The sequence below is a fragment of the Cupressus sempervirens genome, chromosome 9 (genome assembly GCF_028749045.1).
Source record: "Cupressus sempervirens isolate cs-2001-9-10 chromosome 9, ASM2874904v1, whole genome shotgun sequence".
NCBI classification, from domain to species: domain Eukaryota; kingdom Viridiplantae; phylum Streptophyta; class Pinopsida; order Cupressales; family Cupressaceae; genus Cupressus; species Cupressus sempervirens.
In genome coordinates, this window is record NC_143126.1 from 294,591,820 (window position 1) to 294,607,418 (window position 15,599).

General features: G+C 34.4%; 1 pseudogene; it reads left to right on the forward strand.

Moving 5' to 3' along the window:
• Positions 1-2,877: 2,877 nt before the first annotated feature.
• LOC149538567 (F-box/LRR-repeat protein At1g67190-like) lies at positions 2,878-5,130 on the forward strand (annotated as a pseudogene).
• The last annotated feature ends 10,469 nt before the right edge of the window (positions 5,131-15,599 follow it).

Here is a 15,599-nt window from a genome sequence, read left to right on the forward strand (position 1 = left end):
GGACAAAAGAGTATAAGTAAAATAAATTATCACTTCAAAGTTGACATTAAATTTTACATTAGAATTCTTAATTGTGTATCATTTTGGTGGATCTAGATTAGTTACATAAAAAATGTGATAGATATAATGTCTCCAAGAATTCCTAATAAAAATACAATCAAAAGGATTGTCAGATTAGAGTAAGGAGGAAAGATTTGGGCGATTTGAAATAAATGCCTACATAATGAAAAGATAGGCTAAAAAGAAAAGGAAAGAATAATTAGACTTAGTTGGTGAATGAGATAGAGTACAAAAAGTGATGACAGGCAAGGAAAATATAGAGAGCAGATATGGAAGCTACCTTCACCTTTCAAACGTCCAGATAGTAGAAGATGCTTTTCAACCCGGTCCAGAATCAGAGATTGCGACTACTGCTTCAATGCCAATCACAAGGTGTTTTGCAGGTGGTGAAGGGAATGGTTGGAGAATTGTTCCAAAATTCAACCCACCACTGGAAAATTAATGTGGATATTGCAAAAATGGTGATGGCATGGGGACTGGAATTGGTGTTCTTGGAAGAAGAAGTGGAATGGGTGATGATGCCGCTATTCCCAAAAGATTTGATTGTTGGGATTAATTCCTTGTTGGAATGGGCATGGCTAGGGAAGGGCTTCAATTACAACAAGTGCTATGTAGATGAAGATGAGGGGGAAGTGTCAGGAAAATTTGGTTTTATTTGGTGGCCAACTGGGGTGGACAAGGAAGCTTACAAGGAAAAAATAAGAGCCATGTGGCTTAGGTTGATGGAGGATTCACATTTTCAAAGAAAGGGTGGACAAAAAGGGTGGCCAAAGTTTTGTGTTTTTCTTTTTGCTTGTTGTTCATTGATGAAAACTAGAGGAATGTGGTCCAAATTTTTGGGGTTTCGAAGTTGTGTTTTGGGGTGGCAAGCCTCTCGTCAAGAACGAAGAAGGAAATCAAAGAAAATAATGGAGGGCTGGGAGCTTGCAAGAGAAAAGTGAAACAGCTATGGGGATAGCTTCATGCTAACAAAACTCAGAATTCGTGGTAGCAGAGGATAATTAAAGGATAGATCCACCAATGCAAAAGTGGGCAAAGGAGTGACAAGGAAAGAATAAGAGCAGTGTGGCTCGGGTTAATGGAGGAGATTCACATTTTCAAAGAAAGGGATGGACCAAAAGGGTGGCCAAAGTTTTACATTTTTCTTTTCACTTGTTGTTCATTGATGAAAACTAGAGGAATGAGGTCCACATTTTTGGGGTTTCAAAGTCATGTTTTGGGGTGGCAAGCTTCTCATCAAGAACGAAGAAGGAAATTGAAGAAAATAATGGAGTGCTAGGAGCTTGCAAAAGAAAAGTGAAAAAGCTATGGGGATAGGTTCATGCTGACAAAATTTAGAATTCATGGTAGTAGAGGATAATCACAGGATAGCTCTGCCAATGCAAAAGTGGGCAAAGGAGTGACGAAAGTGAAGAATGTTTGTAGATTTTGGACAGAGCCGAACAAGGACCGAATGTAGGAGTTTTTTAGGGTTTCATATAAAATCCTATAAATTTTGATAAAGTAATGTGTAGCATGTGTAAGCCCGATCAAATGGGCAATAGTTGAATATGTATATAGGATAAATGTTTAGATGAAGGTGATATAAGTTGTAAAAAAGTTTGTGGGAAGGCTATTGTTTCTAGCCTATATATGTATCTTTGAAATTCTTTAATAAATAAATATAAAATATCGTTATTAACAAAAAAAAAAAAGGATTACTAATAAAATAAAAAAATTACAATATATTCTTTTTACAAACAATACTATGCAACCAAAATAAAAAATAATAAAAAATAATAATGTAATCATACAATGTTTGAAAAGTTTTAATAAATTATATTTTAGAGATAGTTACAAACAACACACAAATGCAATACACATTCAATATATTAGGAATTAGTCTACTAATCAATAATAAGTTCATTTATATAAATTTTATTTCAATAAATAATTTATGCAATCGTGGAAATACATTAAGCTAAGAAATTCAAACAAACATGTAAGAAAACACATTGAAGCCAAGATTTAGGGCTTTTGAAAGCCCAATACATCGCACTTACACCTATCAATGAGGAGTTGTAGCCAAAAAAACACAAAAAATGTTTGATTTCCCAACAAAACAACAAAATTGTATAATTTAACTAACTGAAAGCCCAATACATCCCACTTACACCTATCAATGAGGAGCTGCAGAAAAAAAAGCACAAAAAATGTTTGATCTCGCAACAAAACAACAGAATTGTATAATTTATTTGACTTGTAAAATCTGTGAATGAGAATTTTGCATTAAACAAGCAAGTTAGTGAATTGACTAATTGACCTAACACTCTTCAAAATGATCACTTTGAGATCTATAACCCACTCAATACTAAACAATATTCCTTCTGTAGCTCAAACACATGATATTTAGTTGCTTCTATTTGGCGAGCTTGTTTGCATCCCAACTAGTCCTAATTCTCTTGGTCATCACAATCGTAACTTGTGAGCCTCTCATTAATTTAAAAATAAATAAATAATCTATTATAGAAACTATATAAAACATGCAAGTAAGATTATCTAAAATTTATCTGCAAATTCTTTCTGTTTCAGGATGGTATATGTGAAGGTCTTTCTCTGCGATGCATCTTCAATGTAATTCTCAATTTTAATTCTTTTGGGGATGAAACACATCAACAAATTGTTCCACAATATTCTACAATGAAAATATTAATTATGATCTTTAGGGGTTTAAATAAGCTCTGCTGGAACATGTAGGTGTGGGTGGGTTTTAAAATTTGTCTGAATTCTTGCCCTTTTGATGTGCAGAAATAAGGTCTAGATCCCTCTATGTTGGTTATGGATAAGCTTCTTGTTGAAATCATTGGGAAAATTCTATCTTGTCTTGGTTCTGCTCATGATGTTGTGGGAGCATCCTTTGCATGCAGAAAATGGAGAGAAGTAGCAAAAAATCACCTGCATACTCTTTCATTTCATTATGTAGATGGTTTGTTTTATAGGGAACTCAGTGCTTGCAGTCTTGAGATGCTTATGACCCAAACCATTTTTCAAACAGATAGATTGCAAAATCTGTCCATTTGCATGGGTGATTCATTTAAACTCTTAGCAGCCCCTGTTATTGCTTGGCTAATGTACACCAGAGAGACATTGCACAGTTTGGTATATATGGTCCATTCAAAACCCAATTTATGTATTTTGGAGAAATGTGCAAGACATAAGCTTGAAACATTAGTTTTAGGGCATACTATAGTATCAGGTGTGGAGCCTAGTTACCAGAAATTTCCTTGCCTAAAATCTCTATCTTTACATTGTGTTAGTATTTCTGGCATAGAATTGATGCTTTTGTTGACTATATGCCTGGAGCTTGAATCTCTCTCTATTGTGAACCCTAGTCTTATAGTTTCAGATGTAGCAAGTTATTTGGAGTTGAGCAATCCTAGCTTGAAGAATGTATATATCCAGAAGAACTAAGCTTAGACAAATTGATTCTTGAAGCAGATAATTTGGAGCATTTGCATTTGAAGGAGACTACAGTTGAGTTTTTTGAAGTCATTGGTAAGGGAAATCTAAAACACCTGGGTGAACCCACAATACTGGGTACCACTTTTGGGGGATGAAGGAAATTGCGAAATGATGAAAATTTTGCATGTAGAATTTTACATATGTTCGCCTGATGTGCTAACTATGTTTGTGCGAACATATTAACAAGGTATGTTTGTGTGAACATGTTAAATTTAAATAAGGTATTTTCGTGCAAACACACCTTGTTAATATGTTCATGCAAACATATTAGTAATGGTGATTTTGCGATTGAAATTCCACTTTTCCATTTGGGATCTTGATAATTTTTCCCTTTTTGCATGTTCATGCGAACACAAATTATTATAAATGTTCACGTGAACACTTTAAATAAAAATTCTGGCTATCGGATTATTTTTCTCATACATTCGTGTGAACATGGGTTCGCATGAACATGCCCAAAATGTTTGTGTGAATGCCATGTTCGTGCGAACGCGTAAAATTAGGAAAATTTTAATCCTTTTTCCTTTTTTTTTTTTTTGCTCTTTTGACTCCCATAATTATAGGAGAATGATCTCCTACTGTAAAATAAAAAATCTCAAAATGTGCTGCTTAGAGCAAGCTTTCCAATGACTATAATTGTAATACATATTTTAGTCATTAAGACTTTCAAATATGAGTTTAACTCATTATAGGTTCATTACCGATTGAACATCAACCAACTTCGACACCTTGCAAAAATTAGTAAATCAGGTCAATTTTTTTTAGAAAAATATGTAGGAACTAGCTTATTGATATACCTTTCTATTCAAAAAAAAAAAATTTAGGTTTATGATAAATTGACTTCAAATTATTTGTGTCAAACGGAACGTATGTTTGAATTACAATTTGTGTCACTTCAAAACTTCATAAACTATACAATATTCAACCAAAATAAATCAAACCAAATGCATCCTTTGGATATTGATGTTACAAATCTAACGTCGAAAGAATTACTTCATTATCATTTCTAAAAAAAAGGTTATGTGTGTCAAACAGACTGTCACTCTTTAAAAATATTGAATTTTATTATGTACCACTTTTCGGAGGAGATAAAAAAATTTGATATAAATTATCTTTTTTTTAAATTAAAAAATATAGTTACAAAGTAGGAACAAAGTACTCAAAATCACTAGTTTATGTCATCTTGAAATTATTTATAGTTTTGGAGATATAGTCACTTGAATGTGACGTTTATTGCAAAAATATTGATTTCAATGTCAAAATTGGTCAAAAAGTGGAACCCATTATTGTGGGATCACCCACCTAAAATTTCAGGATGCGACTCTTGTTAATTTTGAAATGGGAGAGACAATGGAGAGCTTGGAGGTAGTGGATGTTAGCAATTTTACACTAATGTGGTCAAAATTCCACCAGATGATTCTGAAATCAACTAAACTCAAAAGATTGCATATTTGGGATGTAATGTTCGATGTTAAAGACAAGGTTATGGATCTAGAGACAATAGAAACCAACTTTTCTAAATTGAGAAGCCTTGCTTTGAGCTATGATCTTAGGGATGGGCTTCTCTAGTTTGGCTTAATAGCCATGGAAGTAGCATGTTGTTGTTAAGAAACTCTATGCCCTCTGTCCTCTGCAACCAGGGTGGTCATCTATAAGTAGAATAGTGGTGGGAGAAGGCATGAACAATATAGTTGCCATAAAAACACTCTAAAATTCCTTCCTCATAATGGTGGTATATAACACTACTCTATGGCCTCCCTCCTCTGCATGTTGGGTGGTCTTTGCTAGTAGCACCTTAGTGGGGCAGCTGGCTATGCTCCCTCCAAGCAGCCTTGGCAAATAAACAACCTTGTCATGCTATAGAAATCTCCATTTATTACATGCTGTAGAAATATCCATTAATTTTTTTGGCTAAAAATTTCACAGATAGAACCATTTGCCGGGCCAAATAGGACACTTCCTAGCAAAGGAACCCCAGATAAGTAGCCTATCGGCTAAATATCAAATATTTCAATGATATAATCTACTTTTCTAACATTACAATCACCCAAGAGATTGTAATTTTTAGTTGCAAGCGATTGCCACAATGCATATGGATTAAAATATTGAATCCTTGTCTATTTTGCTCGACGACATTCACAAATGATAATAAGTGGCATTTGTAGGTGAGTAAACCGTTTGGGTAGCTATCTAGTCAATTATTACTTAATAAATTATTAATTATTAAAATTTATTGAATTCTTAATTTTTGTTATGACAAAAAGCCAAAAAATAATATTCTTTAAGGGCCCGTTTGCTTGCAGGAATAGGAATAGCTATTTTGGAATAGAAAATGGGGCTACGTATTCCTATTCTCTATTTGGTTTTGCTAATATTTGATGGGGAATTTGCAGACCTCAAAATTTATGTTTTCTAAAATAAATAAAAGTGGAATAGGAATATGTATTCCAATAACACCTGTTTGGGTGGAATTGCAAAAACCTGATTTTTGGGCCAAAATTGAAATATGTATTTCTAGTTTACTTCGTATTTCAATTTCAATTTTGTGGATCCAAATGAAGAATTCAAAATTTTAAGAATTTACATATGCCAATTCTGCTTGTATTCCCATTGCCAAATGGGCCGTAATAGTTATTGATATTCAAATCTATGTGCTAATATTTCTAATTATAAGTCACTTTTTAGTATGCTTTACATTTACATTAAAAAAAATGCAACTTCACTAAAAGAGAGATATTTTATGTTTTCTTATGTATTAATTAGTTAATGAAATTCTTATACTAAATAACAATAACTCTCTTAAAAATAACATCTTTTTCTTTTTATTTTTCAAATAGAACTTAGATATTTTAAATTATCTAACAATGTAACATAGAAAAAAAAAATCAACAATAAAAAACAAGGATTTTGAAATGGTTAGAGCTCTAGAAGGTGGGAATCTAGAAGGAGGAAATTGAGCAGTAGGGACTAACCTAGAGGGACAAGGAATCAGAAAGCAGGGATTTCGATAGGTTTTGCACGGCCTGATGGATCCCTGGAAGAAAAAGATAAACTATCAGGACCCTACTCCACAAGATGTGGGGACGAGAACGTTCTTTCTGGCTCCCTGTCCGACTATCATGTGCTCAAAAGGGACCCATTGCAGGAAAGAAAATTTTCAGAGAATGTGGAAAAGAATGCAAATGTGTGCAGGGCAGAGGACTAGACGAAGGAAAAGTTGGCAGGTGATCAATGGAAGTGGTCTTCTTTGTTTGGGAGAAGATCTAGAGGAAAATCATCTTTTCCTCTGGTTGGAAAATTTCTGGGGGCTAGGCCTGATATTGATGCTTTGAGAAATATGATCAAAAGAAAATGGGTTATTCGTGGTCAAATAGACATCACACCTATGATGAATGGTTTCTTTTCCTTTGTTTTTACCTATAAGAAATATTTAAACATGGTTCTTTGTGGTAGACCTTAGTCGTTTGGTAATAGTACTCTTATGACTAAAAAATGGGAGCCAAATATGGATCTAATTGATGCCTTCTTCCTTACCACTCTAGTTTGAGTAAGACTTCTTGGTTTACCCTTGGAGTTCTAGCATGAAGATATCTTCAAAGGAATAGATGGATCTTTTGGTAAACTTGTTGATATTGACAATGTCACAGCTTCAAAATCAAAACTTCAGTGTTCTAGAATCTATGTGAAGGTTTCTCATTTGAAGAACCTTCCCAAGAAAGTGGAATTGAATTTGAAACTTGGTAAAAGGATGCAAGAGATAATCTTTGAAGATCTTCCAAATTCTTGTTTTTTTTATAAAAAATAGGGTCATTGGGTGAAAAATTGCCCTTTGAAAAGTAAAAACCAACCTAAGTTAGCTAATGTGGAGAAAAAGAAAGAATCTAAGATCCAGAAAAGGGTATGGAAACCTAAAGCAATGCCTGAGAAGGTGATTAAGGATAAAGATATCCTTGATAATCAAGATTCAAGTAAGCAGATGGAATTAGAAGAGATATCTAGTGTGTAAGTTAAAAAGAATATTGTAGATCCAATGAATCAAAATTGGTTATCTATCAGAAAAATGAGCTAGAATGGGAAGATTTAGAAGATTTAGAAGAGACAGAGGAAGGAAAAATTCTTGAGGAAAGGAGTCATACTCTAGCTTTAGAGAATAAATAGGTTGATGAACCTCAGTTTCAAGAGCCTCCTCTTTTTCAAGAGATTATATCCTTTGAGAATGTCCTTGAATCCAAAGGAATGGATGTGAATTCAAATAAGAAGGAACCTAAACAGAAACAAACTCAAAGAAAGAAAATAGAGAAGAAAGGTAACACTTTATGTAAAGGAGTGGAGACTCGAAGTAGTAAATTGGAAATGTGTTTTCCAAAACTAAAACCGAATGTTGGTACTCCAGAGAAACCTAGAAGAAAAACATCTAAAAAAACTAGAGAAAGTGAAAGTTTATAGAATATTGCTGATGGGAAACATACAACTATTTTGGATTTTACCCCTAAAAATTTATGATGAATATTATTACTTGGAATATTAGGGGGATGAATAGTATTCATAAATTAGATATATTCAAAATTTTGTTAGAGAGCACAAACTAGATATTTTAGTGCTCCAAGAACCCAAAATGGATAAAGAGAAAGCTGCAAAGCTTAAATCTTTTAATAATTACTATACTATGGCCGGTAGCTCAAAAGGAGCCTTAGGGAGAACAATGATTATGTGGAAGCTATCATTGTTCTTAGGTACCTTGTTGAATACTAATAAACATTCTATGGTGCTCAAGATAAAGAGTATTGCCAAGAATAATGAATTGTATATTGTTAATGTGTATGCACCTAACATCAAGAGTGCAAGACAAAAGTTGTGGGCTACTCTTTCTAACATAAAGAGTAATGATTACTATTTTAGATGGATTTTTTTGGGGGATTTGAATGTTTTACTTTATGAGCATGAAAAAAAAGGGGGAAATTTTAGTTAGTTGGATGGTAGACTAGATCTTATGGATTTTATAAAAAGGAAGGTTTAATGGATGTTGATCTTCTTGGGATTGATTTCACTTGGAGTAATAAAAGGGTTGACAATGAATGTATCCGAGCTCTCTTGGATAGAGTTCTTATATCTCCAGATTGGACTAAAGATTTTGTGTGTAGTCTTAAGGCTATCTAGAAGATTGGTTCAGACCATTTCCCTTTGATTTTTATAGCTAAGACTATCCATAATAGAAAGATTTTTCCTTTTAAATTTGAGAAAATGTGGTTGTAGCATCCACAGTTTGAAGATCAGTTGGCTGAATGGTGGAACATGAATATTGAAGGAACAACTCTATTTTGTGTGGCTTCTAAACTTAGAAATGTTAAAAGGAAAGTTAAAATTTGGAATAAAAGATGTTTTGGGAACATTTTTGATAACAAATCTAAAATTAAAGAGGATTTTCAAATGATCCAAGGTAGAATTCAGCGGGAAGGGTATTTTATGGATTTAGTGATGGAAGAAAATGAGAAGATGGTGAAGCATCATGATATTGTTACTATAGAAGAGATTTATGGGAGGCATAGATCTAGATCTATTTGGCTAGATGAAGGTGACAAATATAATTTTTTTTCACTTATCTACTTTAAAACATAGAGAAAAAAACTCAAAATTCAAATATTAATAAAGGAAGTACAAAGTTAACAAAGGAAAAGGAAATTTCAAAGGAAATGGTCCCCTTTTTCTTTTCTTTGATGTCCTCATATTGATTCATTAGGTTGAGTTGTTGGATGTTATTCCTTCTTTGGTCATAGAAGATCATAATAGAATGCTATGTGCTATCCCTAAGGAAGAGGAAATTTATAAAGTTGTGTTCTTGTTAGGAGAGGATAAGACACCAGGGCCAGATGGTTTTCCTATGTTGTTTTTTTAGAAAGAATAAATCTGGTTGGGAAAGATGTGTGTGATGTTAAAGAATTTTTTGGGGCTAACAGGATGTTGAAGGAAATTAATTCTACTTTCCTTTTCCTTATTCCAAAGAAGCTTTGTGTAAATTCTCTGCATCAATTCAGGCCAATCAATCTCTACAATTCATTTTATAAAATTATTTTCAAAGTCCTAACTTTGAGGTTGTTGCTTCTACTTCATTTTCTTATTTTTGAGCAACAAAATGGTTTTATTCCTAGTAGACATATCCTTAATTCTATTATCTTTATGCATAAGAATATCCATTCTTTATCTCTTTCTAATAATCAAGGCTTTATATTGAAAGTTGATATTGCTAAAGCCTATGATAGAGTAGAATGGTCCTTTCTTCATAAGATCTTATTATCTTTTGGTTTTAGTGTCAATGTGGTTAAGCTAATTATGCAGATGATCTCTATTACTATGGTTTCTATTCTAGTTAATGGGTGTTCCTTTGATTTCTTTAAACCATCTAGGGGGTTGAGACAAGGAGATCCTATATCTCCTATGATCTTCACTATTATGGCTGATTGCTTGGGTATATATATTGGGAAATTGGTTTCCTTAGGGGATACTAAGATTTACAGCCTTCTTCTCATCATCTTATTTGTTCCCATGAACAATTTGTGGATGATACAATTTTCTTGGGAAAAGCTGAGGTTAGGGAAGCGAGGAAACTCAAAAAGGCACTTAATCTCTATTCTTCTACTTTAGGTTAATTGATTAACTAGAATAAGTGTTCATTGTATTTTATCAATACCCCTGTTTCGAGACAAAGAAAGATTAATAATATTCTTGGTTTCTCTATAGGGTCTTTTCCTTGTATTTATGTAGGACTCCCTTTGGGACCAAATCCTTTGGATTCTTTTTTGAAAGATCTTATTAAGAAATTCAACAAGAAATTGGTAGGTTAGGTAGGTAATTTATTGAGTCAAGCTGGAAAAATTACTCTTCTTAAGGCTTTTCTTTAAAGTATTCCTACATATGCTTTGAGTCTATTTAGGATTTCAGCTAAATACATTGATACTTGTAGGACCAGAAAATGGGTTAAATGCATAACATACTATGAGAAAATCACAAACTCAATCAACATATATTAGCACCCACTAGTCTACCATGAAATCCAAACTAATTAAGAAAGCAATAGAAACCCCCTTTTTCATTTGTAGCTCCCATGTTCTTCTTTCTTCTCCAAATGATTGTAGCTCCAATTCGCCTATAGTGCACACAAGGTTGAAGCCAAAGCCTATGATGTGGATAATGCCATGAGAATACTTGAAGTGTGATTTTATGTGAGAGAGAGAATGCAACACGCAAAGAAGTAGAGACTCAATGATTCAAAGATTTGGACTTTTAAAACTTAAGCATTCAGATCGAGGACCCAAAATGAGAGAAAGAGTGTCCAATTTATAATTGACATGGAGGATAAGAGCATTGGATTTGTCACCCATAGATGTGCGATGTGGCAAGGGATTTTGTATGATGCATATGACAGAATATGCCAATTGTGAGATTCTATGACACATGCAAGTCAAACTTGGCTAAATGTGGAAGAGAATCTATGACGCGTCATAAGACACCTCAACCCACTTAAAGCCAAGAATCTATGACAAAGAAGCCAAATAGAGACATGCGTAAGAGGTAATAATATTTGATTATGACAAATCTTAGCCAAGTGTCAAAGGAGAATCCAGGAGGTGTCATATCCAAGTGTCATGATGATGGAATATTTGAATTAAAAATCCTCTTATTCCACAAAATAATAATTAGTAGAAAATGGAATTACTAATGGAAAATGGAACTTAGGAAATTAAGAATTTCCATGGTTTGCAGATGATAAACCAATTAATTAATAAAATTAATTAATTGAGGATGATAATTAGGAAGAATAATGAGAAAGAATAGGATTAAATTATGGGTTATTTAATCCTATAGAGAAAATTAGTAGATAATTGGCCAAATTGATTAAATGAATGCGACCATATCCTTTGACGAAAATGTGACAATGATGGATATGGAATAAGATGCTGAAAAGGTAGACCAAAGCCATGATCAAATTGATTGATTGAAGTTGATAACATGCCAAGGACACATGACATGAATTGGTTGATATGTAACATTTAACCGACATTGTAAATGCTACAGGATTGAAATTGATTGACAAGGTTTGATCATAATAACACCGTTGAACATTGTCAATGTTATTAAAATGGTTGATGATGCTGTGATTTGACATTGAAAGCCTCACCAATGTCAAAGATTGGATGACATGAATGATAGTTTGACCTAGCACTGAGAGCCATGACAGTACTAAGGTTAGATTGATAAGATTGATAAGTTGATAGGTTTCCAAGACACTGAAAGCCACAACAATGCCTAGGAGCAGATAAATGATGATTGATTTGGGATTTTTGATATGTTTCGGGTTGGTTAGGACTGATTTCAAGTGATTTTGGGTTGATTTGGGGTGATTCTGAGTTTATTTGGGGTGATTTCAAGTTGATTTGATATGATTTTGAGTTGATTTGGGGTGATTTTGAGTTGATTTGATATGATTTCAAGTTGATATGAAACTGATGTGAAAGGGGATACAAATGATGAAATATGGTCAATCTGGCCAAAAGATCAAAGTTAGTAGAATGAGAAAATGGGAAAAATTAGTATGAAGAAGTGATGAATGTCGTAGATGCGAACCATTTTTGAGCGTCTACATTTTGCCCCTCTTTGATACAATGTGATTTAGAGCGTTGTATCAAAGAATAATTGATGAGAAAGCCACAACGTGCCCCAGTAGGGATGATATATATGGGTGCCCCCTTAAGAAATTGACTAATATAAGCATATGATAAGTAAATTTATTGACAACAAGAAGACAAAACCATAGCAATTGGCAGAATGAAAATTAGAGCTAAAATGTGAAAGTTATGAGGCCTAGAGTGCAGAACAGGGTCAACCCATAGCCCGAGAATAATTGCATGGGTTACCACTAAAGAAAGACATAAAATGATGAAAATGATAGTTCATGCTGTCCATAACAAAGATAGGAATCCAACACAACTGACGGATTGCAAATCCAAGTTAAAATGCAAAAGTTATGGGCTCCGGAGTGGGCTCCGGGAGCAGTTCTGGGTATCCTAGGTCCCCAACTGCGCCCAAAACTCAACCAAGTGCATCATTGACGCACTTGGTAAGCCCAAGTGCTCCATTATAGTACCAAGTGCGTCAATGATGCACTTGGGAAGCCCAAGTGGTCTCAAAAAGTGCAAAATGTGCTCGAGAAGGCTCTGGGGGCCAAAATCAACATGACGGGGGGCAACTAGGAGCCCAAGAGTAATTTCAAGGATTAACACTCCATAAAGTGACCAAAAAATGAAAATGATAGCTCATTTTTTTCAAAAGGAAGATATGAGTCCAACGCAACTAACGATTCATAAATCGGAGTTGAAACACAAAAGTTATGGCCTCCAGAGTGCAACTTAGGGGTTTCGGGAGCAATTCTGGATAACCTAGGTCCCCAAGTGCGCCCAAACTCTACCAAGTGTGTCAATGATGTAGTTGGAATGAAAAAGTTCATCAATGATGTAGTTGGGAGCCCCAACTGTGCCCAGACAGTGCAGATTGCGCCCTAAAAGTCTCTAGGGCCCAGAATAAGCCCAATTGGACTCGGAATTACTCGAAACTGTGCGTGCATGCCCAAAATGATGGAAAGAGGTCATAACATGAGGGAAATCATCAAAAATGGTTGTATTTGGTCAAATATGATGAGAAAAGATGTTAGGCTAAGGTTGAACTAGGTGGAAAGCCATAAAAAGTTGATTGACAGTGCAGGATGATGCAGGAATGCATGAATGCGAGATGAAGATGATTTGGTGAATCAGAAGACATGATCATGGTGATGGAGAATGAGATGAAAAAGAAAGATGAGATGAGGATATTTTAGTATGATGGAAAGAATTTTTATTCTAGAAAGTGCTCTATATGTCAAATGGAGCTTTATTTTGATATGGCAAAGGGAATGCAACACATCATGGCATAAAGGGCCAGAGCGCAAATGTAAGCCTCTTGCGTAAACAAGCACGATGCAAATAGAGAATGACCTTGTCCTTCCTAAGGCATATGTACATGCCCCAGACTCTCAAAGGTACATTGTAATAGACAGAAATGGAAAAAGATGACCATGAACCATCCTGACCAGTCTCATAGATTAGTTTTATATCATCGAGTGGCATAGGAACATGATCAAAGAAAAACAAAGCAAAAATAAATAAATCACTCACTAAACAACGTGAGCCAATAGCTATCCTTTCGCATTATTACTTGCTTTTTAGTGTGTTAGGTGTTTAGATGGTGTTTGACATGTTGACGGTGTGATCGTTCTGGTTGTGGATTTAGTTGATAGGCTCGTAGTGACATGTTGGATTGATTGTTGGTTCACGTTGGTCAGATAGTGTGATTGTCTTGAAAGTGTAGTGCTTTGATTTTTAGTCTGCAAAGTGCAAGTGGTTACACAAAAGGGGTGGTTATCCGCAGTGAGTATGTACAAGGTTTATTGCAAATTTTTGACGGGTTTTGTGATTTTTAGGGTTTTTGAGGATATTTGATTTTTTTGCGTGACTAGTTTCTTCAGGACATTTTATGATTTTTAGGGTTTATTTCAGGACATTTTATGATTTTTAGTGCTTTTTTCAGGATCGTATTTGAATGTTTAGGATTTTTTCAAGACATTATGTGATTTTTAGTGATTTTTTTTAGGATCGTATTTGAATGTTTACGATTTTTTCAGGACATTATGTGATTTTTAGTGATTTTCTCAGGAAATTTTATGATTTTTATGGATTTTTTCAGGATCATATAAGCATATACAAGTGTTAGTTCCAATTCATTATACAATAGGTCCAATGGATAAAAAGCACTTAGGGATATGCCCCTAGTTCAAATTCAAACTTACGCACCATGTAGGTAATATGCCCCCAGACAAGATGCAAATTATGTACAAAAGCCAATGATAGAGAGTGTGTGTAGACTGGTGATGCTTAATCAAGATAACGAGGGACATTAACCAGTTCGTGAGCCATGATAAGGAACCAAGGATGTCTTGCGATATGAAGGATATGATCAAGGAATGATAAAGGAGGAAAATACCAAATGGAATCCTGATAGATGGAGGAGCGATAACTGATTACACATGGTGCCTGTTTGCCAGGTTTTCACCATGGTACTTGCCCAAAGCGCTTGTTTGCTAGGTTTTCACTTTTGGACAAAATTTTTCTCTTGACTCAAATTTTCGTGCCAAGACGCCTGTTTACCAGGTTTTCATCAAGGCATCCATCTTTTTTTTTTTTTTTTTTGTTTTTTTTGTTTTTTTCACCTTTTTCATGACTTTTTACTATTTTTTTGATATTTTTTTAGGACTTTTAGATGAAATCAAGAATGTCATTGCCAGATGCTGAGAAGATATCTGTTGTTTCTGTTGCTAGCTGATGAGCTCTGGATCCATGATTGACCATAACTACATAGGATTTGTTCCAAGTCTGTAGCTAAAATCAAACCACTAGAAAGGCCTCGAGATATACCATCGTGTACCGTATGAAAGACAATGTCTATCTCTTGTGAATCAAGGCATATAAGGATAATTGGGTCAATAGAAATGTCATGTGGGATGTCACTGATGATGACATATGCAAAGTCTTGTTGGATAAAGGATTGATTTTGGTTATTGGACAAAGTAGGTAGTTGGATTTGGGGATAAACAAAGGGATATAAGGGAGGGTTGAGACCAATGACCTTCCACATCAATGCTGATTGAGAGAGCTCCAAAAGAGTTTGTGGCATGTTGAACACTGGAACACTGATATTCATGGCATCATATTTTTCATTTTGTATCAATGGGAGCTGCTTAACTTTTGATTTTTTATAGTCTACTGGCGCCTTTTGATTTTCACCAAGAGACCTATGCTTGCTATCTTTTTCTCTTTTTGCTTTGTAACTAGAAAGTGGAGTTGGCTCCCCAAAATATGCCAATGTGTTCTCTTTAGGAGAAACTACTTCTTTATGATCTTCAGTCATAATGCCTTCAAATTCTATTATAAGAGTGTCATCATTGTCAAATCGAT